Genomic DNA, 10,222 nt, shown 5'->3' on the forward strand with positions numbered 1-10,222 from the left:
CTCTCTAAAGCTCAAATATGATCGCATCACTCAGGTAGCTAAAACCCTTCCATTGCTTCCAAGTGCTCTCAGGATAAAGTCCGTGCTCTCTAACATGACGCCTGGGTCCCGTCACGATCTGGCCCCATCCCACCTCTCTATTTTCCATCCTTCCTTGCCTTTCTCTCCGCCTCCCCCCACTTATATCCCCTTCCACCCGTTGCTCTAGAAATAGTGAACTATTTTCAGTTCAAAGAAGACGCTGGGCTCTTAGATCTCTAGACTTTTGTACATACCAGTTCTTTTGCCCTAAATATTTGTTTAGCTATAAAATTTCTTCTCTTTATTAGTGTTTTAGCAGAAACTATTTCCTCTATGCAGCATTCTCTGAGTCCTGATCCAACTCTGACTACATCATGAAGCATTAGTTGACTGTCCTCCTATGCTTTCCCATACTACCTTAGTTACTGACAGTGATCAGTTTCTCATTGCAGTTGTGGACTGGACTGTAATATTCTAAATTCTAGAGATGTGTCTTGCTCTTACATTTATTGTAGTATGAAGGTACTCAATATTTCATGTACATGTGTATGACTGAAAGACTATATGAATAGATATCTCAGACACAAACTGTTTGACATATGACATAAAACATATAAACATATATATGTTTATAAGACATATAAACTTACAACATAAGACAACCACCTTAATATGAATATAATTCTGTACTCTAGAGAGAAAAATGTTCTCCTACACTATGTTCTTTTAACTAGATCTCCCTAACTATTCTTCATTGATTCCTCCTTCACAATTTCACCCAACCACCTTAATACCACTTTTTCAGTCTCTGTACGATTATGAAAAAAATCATCTGAAGCTGGGGTACCGTATTTGAATAGGTGAGGCTGTTGTTACATAGATGCAATTAGATTCATTGCGAAGAGCCATTGGCTCACCCTGAGTCAAGATGCTGCCAAAGTTTGACAGATATGGTCAAAGGAGTATCTGGCACTTCAAAAGGTCAGAGAAGTTAGGCATGACCGACTTCTTCACAGATGGCTGAGGCTGTTAACACTACTTGAAATAATCTATTCTGAAGGTGTTGGAGATGAGTTGACCCGCTTTGGCCCTGAGGAGTTCTGTGCTTCTAATGACTTATGTGTCACGCCCTGACTCTGCTTTTGCCACACATCTCTCTGTGAAGACACCCACACAGTCACTTGGTGCCCCACCTAGAACTTTTCAGGAATCTCATGGGACAAACCTAGCTTATGAAACTCAACTTCTCAGTGTAAGGAAAGGTCATGAGAAAAGAAATCTGCCAGTGTTTAAAATCTTGTTTCTACACACCTTCTCTTCAAACTGAGGAGGGAAGAAATGAGCACGAAAGAAACTATGACTTGATTTAACTGAATTTAAACATTAATGAAAAAGTTCTTTGCATTATTTAATTAATTCATTCAACATGTATGTACTAGTCACCTACTCCATCCTAGACTCTGGGCTAGATACTAGGATTATAGAAAAGTGTGACACATCCTTTGAGGGTCTCACAGTCTGGGTGGGAATCAGATAGACAGGAAGTGATGGAAAACTATCAAACAGCATGATAAGTGATTGTAATTATTGGACCTAGTTTATTCATTTAATCACTAAGCATTTCCTCAGCATCAATGATGGGTTGGGCTCCACATCAGATAGTGGTATAAGAGGTTGTACACCTTTACAAGAAAACCTTTGTGCCCTCAAAGGACTTTCAACTCTCAGTAACATGAAAAAAAAAAAAAAAAAAAAAGACAGTAAGATGATATTACAAAGAAAAATATACTATGAACGGAGGGATTCTAGGGTGCCCATTTCTAATCCATCTTATTTCTGGGATAATCATTTCCCTATACACATTAAAATAGTTTAATGACACTTCTCATTGGCAGGTCATATTTTGCTCATACCAATGACTCAAGGCAAAGGGAAAAAGGAAAAGGTAAAAACATGGACTGGATTTCAGGAGTATTGGATGCTCTCCATTCATTTTCTAAACACCTGTGTGGCTTTGGAAAACACCTTCCATGGAGATCACTTCATTGTCTTTGGAGCTGGCATTCAGGGGCAGAATGTCATTCCCTGGAGGGAATTGATTAGAATAGGCCAAGCTCTTTGCCTTGTTAGAACTATGTCATGAATGCAACTTTACCCACCCCAGTGGGTCTGAGCTCCAGCTCCAGATCAGTATCACTAGAGAGCTATTGAGTACACCACAGGAATACTGATTCAGTGCCTGTGGTGAAACCGGGAATCTGTATTGAATACATTTCCCAGGTAATTTTCAGGTACTGCTTGTTTGGAATCACCAACCTGAGTTCTAACACCAAACTCGGACATGGCATTAAAGACCCTTCCCGATCTGGCCCCAACCTATCTCCCTAGAGAGATGTCTTGTTATGGACATGCTATCATCCCATCTCAGTGTCAGAAGCAGCCTGTACTCCAGGCTCACCTTTGTTTCCCGTTGCTTTATACATGCTGTGTTTACTCTATTCTCCCTTTGAGACACATTGAACTATGGCTCCTCCTTTCAAGGTACAACCCAAGTTTCTCTTGCCTGAGAAGTCATTCCTGACTTTCTGAGCCAGCCTCAGTTGCTTCCTTCTTTATGCTCCCAGAGAACACACTCTGTTTAAACCTGAACGGTGAACACATGTTTCTCCCAACTGATCATAAGCACCATGGCTATTTCCATGTATCTTTGTATTAAAATGCCTATAATTATTCTGGTAATATAGTAGATATTTAATAAATGATTATTAGGTGAATGATTAGGACTTAGGGGCAAGTGAGCTGTTATAAAAATCAGGGCATAATATCACAGTAGGAATTTGGCCACAGGACTGATTTAGTACCAATGTTGGGGAAACTGGGGAGTTGGATAGCTTATTAAGAGAAGAAAGAACCAATTATTAACTGAGTCTCTTAACATGTGGGTCAATAAGATTTAATATAAAGTTGGATCTAATGTTGAGCTATCCCAACCCAACTAATGCTTTTCAAATATAACCTATTCTATGCAGGATTGTTCTAGATTCTGGGGTAGTCTAAGTGCAAATGTAGTAGTTCATTTTTCCACATTCTTTCCAGAATGTGGAAAAAAAATGAGAGCAGGAAAATATCCAGGCCATGAAATGGAAAATGTGTCATCTATACTTGTAAGTATCCTAGTTCTTTTTTTTTTTTTTACTATATTTATTATTATTATTTCTTTTTTTTTTTTTTTTTGGCTGCATTGGGTCTTCATTGCTGCATGCAAGCTTTCTCTAGTTGTGACGAGTGGGAGCTACTCTTTGTTACAGTGCAGGCTTCTCAGTGTGGTGGCTTCTTTTGTTGCGAATCACGGGCTCTAGGCGCACGGGCTTCAGTAGTTGCAGCATGCTGGCTTAATAATTGTGGCTCGAGGGCTCTAAAGCGCTGGCTAAGTAGTTGTGGCACTCTGGCTTAGTTGCTCCGCAGCATGTGGGATCTTCCTGGCCCAGGGATCGAACTCATGTCCCCTGTATTGGGGGATTCTTAACCACTGTGCCACCACAGAAGTCCCCAGATGCCATTCTTTTTTTTTTTTTTTTTTTTTTTAGGATTTTTTTTCTTTTATTTATGAATAGATACAGAAACAAAAGTACACAGAACATCAGTACCCAGGTGGGTGAGTTTTCACAAAGTTGAGCACACCTCTGTAACCATCCTCCAGATCTAGACATGAGATATCACAGGATCCCAGAAACCACCTCTTATACCCTGCCTGTCACTGCCCCTCTGAGGGTAGGGGCACGGCATGGTTTTGCTATTGTTGGCCTTTTATTTATTTTTTTATTTTTTTTATTTTTTTATAGTATTTATGTTTTACTACTGAATCTCAAAATTAGTTGGGACATTGAGATAGAATTTAATTTGGCCGTTGAGTGGAAACCAAGGGTGAATTTCTCTGAAAAGATGGAACCAGTAGGCTGATGCCTTTAAATGTAAAAGTCTGCACAGATGGAAATCCCCAAGATGCCCAGCAGCCCAGCCTTTGCACAGCCTCCAACACCAGTATCATATGTCTTTTCAGCCACTTCCCCCGTATACAAGGGGATATGTTCACAGAGCTGCCTGATGGGTGATCCAAACAGGAACCAATCCACATTTGTGATCAGAGACTGCAGTGGATATATTGACCCAGATATATTTGTCAGAGAACATGTTGTTCAAAGCCTCGAGTTCTCCAGTCCATTCTCTGTATCTGTGTCCTTGTCCTTGTCACTGAGTTCATCAGTACCATTTTTAGATTCCGTATATGTGAGTTAGCATACAATATTTGTCCTTCTCTTTCTGACTTACTTCACTCTGTATGACAGAAAAACATGGAACACTTCACGAATTTGCGTGTCATCCTTGCGCAGGGGCCATGCTAATCTTCTCTGTATCGTTCCAATTTTAGTATATGTGCTGCCGAAGCGAGCACAGTATCCTAGTTCTTATTGAATATTTTTCTTCACCTCCTTTCTCAACTAGGTTTGGGTTGTATCTTTCCTCTCCATAAAGTATTTCCTAACACTGGGATGAATATAAAATTGCTTATAGCTCTTTGCTATGAGAATCTTATATCCAGGTAATTGTGGACTCTATGGTGTCCCTGGAAACCATGGCAAAAAACAAACATTGGCTTTATACAGTTATTGTCTTTTTTTTTTTTCTTCAGTATTTCCCACTACGATGTTAAGAGAAAATGTGTTATTGTATGGAATGGATTAATTAGCATCTAGAGCCAATAAGGATTTTAGTGACAGGTCACATCTTCGGTGGAACTAGATCCAGAATCATAAAACCATTTTTTTTGTTTGCTCATAATATATACTTAAGTAACATATTCATTCTAGGTGTGCACAATCATGTGGACATATCAAAGAAAGCAGGACTGGCTGGGATGCAGGGGGTCTAGGTATGCATTCTAGAGCCACCACCAGGTCTTTATACAAAATTAAGCTCTCTGGTTAAATACTGCCAGTGTTCTATATCGGTACTTTGGCTCTTCTCTCTCATCATTAGTCTAAGGGTCCATTTGTTTCAGAATAAATGCATCATACATGTAGAATTCTTTCTCTTTTATTCTAGTGTAAGTTATTATATCCATAAGCCTATGTAAGAAGATATATTTCATTTCATAACTAGTTATGACCAATTTATGATCCAAGCCCTGTGTTGAAAAGTAAAAAGTAGGCTCAGAGAGAGATTCACAACTAATCAACAATGTCTTTTCTCTGTGCAAGATGTGGGGAATGATGGCTCCTGTTCCAGATACTTGTTATCCCTGATACAAACCAACCCATAACACTCTTTATATGTATATTTGCTCTATAGCATAAGCCCTTGTTGTTACCGGCCATCACCAAATTCAGTTTTGGAGCCAAAATGATAGACTGGGAAAATCCCATTTAGCCTTTTCGCTAGTTGCTCTGGGACTCAAAAAGTTACCTGTTGCCCCCCAAAAATCATTCATTCAATCAAGCATGTGGTGTGGGCATAAGTAAGAAATGCAGTTTTATAAAATCTTGAAAGTCAGGTAGTGTATGAAGAAAGGTTTCACATTTCCAAATGCATTATGAAGATAATGGGAATTTGAGGTAATTCTAAAAGAAAAGAATGAGGCAAAAGAGAATTTCTTTTTACATTAAATGTATAAAATGGAAGGTTTTGCAATTTGAACCATGCCATTTTCTACTAAAAGAGATTAAATGATCACAGAATATTGATGCAATCAGATGACAGTTTTTGTAAGCATAGTTTTTTTTTAATTATTACTATGTTGTTTTCTATAATTTTTAAAGACTATTATTGATAAACAATAATGATTCTACTCTTGCAGAGCAATATGAAGCATAATTAGAATTAATGTAAGTAGTGAATTATTTCTGTAATAATAAGCATTCATTGCTTAGACCACCAATAAACACGTATTGCTTAGACATGCTGAATTTCAACATCTGATAGAAAATATTTACATATGTTATTTATTTTTATTTTACTAGTAGCCCTGAAAATAGATATTAGAATTTCACTCATTTTGCAGATGAGTGAAATAAGAAATAGATTCTTAAATGTTCTAAGATTGCTCAGCAAATGTAAAAGGTAAGACTTGACCCAGAACTTTTGATTCTGAAGCCCAGGCATTGTCTATTTCACATTGTTTTTCAGAACTTTTTATCTAAATACTTATCTCAGGGAGTAGATTTCCTTTGCATAATACCCTAGAAAATCCATTGTAAATCATCTTCAGATGACAAGCCTTTAAGATACAATTAAATTATACTGTTTGTTTTCAAGGATCGAAACAGTAAAGTTGAAGATAGGTGAAGCTTTTATTAAATGTCTTTTGTTAATGCACAGTAAGTTAAAGCAAATAGAAATACACAATTTGATTCAAGCACTGTTTTTTCCATAATTTTATTTTATACATAATGTGCTATCTAAAGCCATTTCCTCAAGGCTCTTGTCTCCTACACTCAGAGTTGTATTCCCCAGACAGGGCCAGCTAACTCTCCCTTCGTGTTTAACACCCTTCCTGTTTCTTGAACCAATCTTGTCCTCAGTAAGGGCATAACGATAGCCCTAGTCGAGCCATCCTGGTAATATAGTATCGTCACCCTTTTAGAGGGGAAATAGCATGTGTAGTTGAACATAATAAACTTGTATTTAAAGACCAACTTGGCACTTAGAAGCTGTGCATCTTTGAACACATTTTTTTTATCTCATCTGATCTATTTTCTTCTAATGTAACTCATGTATAAAGTAAAGAAGACACCACACATCAAGTCCTGAATGTTAGTTTTCTTCTCTAGGTCTTTGTGTTGTGGTTTTCAAACAAAATTACCATCAAATTTTATTGTCCCATAGTTATTTGTAAGTGGTCTGCTTTTGTATTCCTCAGTGACCCCACATTTGGGATCTAAAGAAGCCTCAATAGAATTCCAGAGCAGAACTCTCTAGAATTTTGCATGGAGTCTGTGCCTCCTTGTCTTCTGAATACCCCAGGTGTGTTCTTCGCCATGACTGTGTGGATCCGCTGACTGTGTCCTCAGACCATGTGTGCGGCCTGAGGCAGGAAAGATGGGAGATGCTAATTTCATTTGAAGGAAAGCTTATGTCATGGGAGCATGATGAGCAAGGGAGAGAGGCCTGAAGTGAGGTCAGAGGAGGAGCAAGCTCATACTGGTGGTCGTGGTGGAGCACAGATTTCACTGGGGATGCAGGAGAGCCTGGGAAGCCATGGTAGGTGTTGAGCAAGAGACAAGATTTGTTGAAATTGTTTCTCTGCTCCTTGTTATGTGATTTGAGTCAATTCATGTAAAAGCTTCAAGCCTCAGTTTCCACATCAAGAAAGAGAGAGTCTGACACCCACAACTTAACCCACAGGGTGACTGTAAGAATCACATGAGCGAATACACATGGAAAGCCTTTGTAACTTGTAAAGTCATACGAGCAAAATGTCATAATGGCCATCGCTATCTCCCAGCAAAATGTTATCAACCTGAAAGTAGAGATGGAAAATGGACTCCTTGATTATTTGTCTTGATTTCACTTTCTTTTATATCACATGATGTTGGGAGGAATAGATTCCTGCCACTTCGACACTCAGCCATAGCTGGTGGTCCAGCAGAGGGAAAGACCACCCAGAGCATACAAATGATTGGAGCTGGCACTGGACCATTTCTCTGAAGCTACTGAAAGAATAGGAGTTCCTTTTTTTTTTGCTGCCACCACTTGGAGATAAGACAGAGGAGAGATTTATTCTTTAACACCTGTGGCTTTCTCTTCAGTCATTTATTCATTCATTCACCTGTGCCCTCATTCCACAACCTTTACTGAGAATCTGACTGATGTTTCAAAGCATCTCATTTCTCATCTGTGAAAGGAAGACTAGTAATGACAGGTAATATTATTTATATATACATTTAAGCATATTCTGGGAATTATACTAATAATTTATGTGCGTTATCTTGTTTAATTTTTTAAATGTCCTCTGATATAGGCAGTCATTATAATTACATACCTTTTACATATGAGGGATTTGAAGGTCATAAACCAGCCCAGATATATATCCAGAAGAAATAAGAAAACTAATTCGAAAAAATACATGCACCCCAATGTTCATAGCAGCACTATTTATAATAGCAAGCTGTGGAAGCAACCTAAGTGTCCATCAACAGATGAATGGATAAAGAAGCTGTGCTGTGTAATATGTATACACACACACATACATATACACGTGGTATTGTACATATATACATATATACACACAATGGAATATTACTCAGTGGTAAAAATGAATGAGAATTTGCCATCTGCAGCAACATGGATAGACTTGGAGGGTATTACACTAAGTGAAATGAGTCAAACAGGGAAAGACAAATACTTATATGTGGAATCTAAGAATAGACTTTGTTATATTCCCTAATAAAATAAAACTAGTGAATATAACAAAAAAAAAACAAAAACCAAACAAAAGTGAAACAGACTCACAGATATGGAGAACAAACTAGTGGTTGCCAGTTTGGAAAAGAAAGGGGGGTGGGAAACACTATAATGTAGGGGATTAATAGATACAAACTATCCTATATAAAATAAACTACAAGAAAAAAATTTAAAAATAAGCTCCAAAGGGACTTTCCTAGTGGTCCAGTGTTAAAGAATGTGCCTTGCAATGCAGGGGACATAGGTTCGATCCCTGGTTGAGAAACTAAAATCCAACATGCAGAGGGGCAACTAAGCCTGTGCTGCAACTAGAAAGCCCACATGCTGAAAACTACAAACTCCACATGCTCTAGAGCCTGTGTGCCACAACTAGAGAGAAAACCTGCACACCACAACTAGAGAGAAGCCTGGGTGCCACAACAAAGAGCCCACATGCTGCAGTGAAAGATCCCGCATGCCTCAACTAAGACCTGACACAACCAAAAAAAAAAAAAAGTAGCTACAAGGATATATTATACAACACAGGAAGTATAGCCAATATTTTATAATAACTATAAATGGAGTATAACCTTTAAAAATTGTGAATCACTATATTGTACACCTGTAACATATATTGTACACCTGTAACATATAATATTGTACATCAACTATACTTCAATGAGAAAATTTTGAAAAACATTCATAGCCACAAGTACACATCCACACACACACACAGTAAATGCATAAATAAATAACACCAGAACTGGACTTCAGCTCAGCTCTCTTTGATTTGAAAGCCAAATTATGAACATCACACTGCCACCAACCATAGCTCACGTGAGGATGAAAGGTGAGAGCATGTATCCGATGTTCCAGCTGTGTTGTATCCAGCCTCTCCAGCTTCTTGGATGGTGTCTTTTTCCTTCAGGCTTTTCCTAATTCCTACAGTCAGGGACAGGCAGCTTAGCTTGCTAGGTAATTTTTCCATGGAGTAAGAACATGTAATAAACATGCTATAGGTAGATAAGACAACTCCCAATTCCATGATATCCCATTAGTTTAGCTGGAATTCACTAGTGGCATGTAGTATATCAGTGGTGAGCAGGCTCTGGGGCCAGACTGCCACTGTTGAATCCCGGTTCCATATACAGGTATTACTAATTGTGTGATCCTTCTTAGTTAACCCCTTAAATAAGGGTATCTGTCTCACAGAGTTGCTATGGGAATTCAATTTCTTAATATAGTGATTGATACGTAGCTAGTTCTCGATAAATATTGATCATCAACATAGCTGTTATTTATGTAATACAAGTGTTGTTCTAGCAATTCCAGTCTCAGGTTGGAAAGCAATACATGATTTCTTCTGGATGCTGCCTTTGCCCGTGGTTGTTCTTCAACACCGTAGATTGAACTCTCACCTGTTGAATTACTATCCTTCTGTAGCTCAAACTGGCATGCTCTCCAGCTATATGATAAACGGTCATTCAATAAACATTGACTCTATAGACCAGAGTTCATGACAGGTGCTAGGAATATAAGAGAAGATGGATCTCTGCTTTCAAGAGGTACAGGGTTTAATGAATGCTGGGTGACCATTTAGCTGTTTGTCAAAGTTTCTGTGAAGGGAATTGCGACACTGAGTGGCGTTCACAGTATTTAACCTTCAGTCGCTATGTTAAAGAGTCTGCTTTCTATCTTTCTTCAGCTCAGAACTGCCTGACAGGTTGGGTCAGGCATATAAAAGCGAAAGTTTTTATTATTG

General features: G+C 38.3%; 1 non-coding gene across 1 annotated transcript; it reads right to left on the reverse strand.

Annotated features, from left to right (window-relative positions):
* Positions 1 to 4,367: 4,367 nt before the first annotated feature.
* On the reverse strand, positions 4,368 to 4,474 carry LOC130829612 (U6 spliceosomal RNA). The gene has a single exon (XR_009047625.1). It is a non-coding gene; the product is annotated as a U6 spliceosomal RNA (small nuclear RNA).
* Between the last annotated feature and the right edge of the window lie 5,748 nt (positions 4,475 to 10,222).

This window comes from Hippopotamus amphibius, chromosome 9 (assembly GCF_030028045.1).
Source record: "Hippopotamus amphibius kiboko isolate mHipAmp2 chromosome 9, mHipAmp2.hap2, whole genome shotgun sequence".
In the NCBI taxonomy this organism is placed as follows: Eukaryota; Metazoa; Chordata; class Mammalia; order Artiodactyla; family Hippopotamidae; genus Hippopotamus; species Hippopotamus amphibius.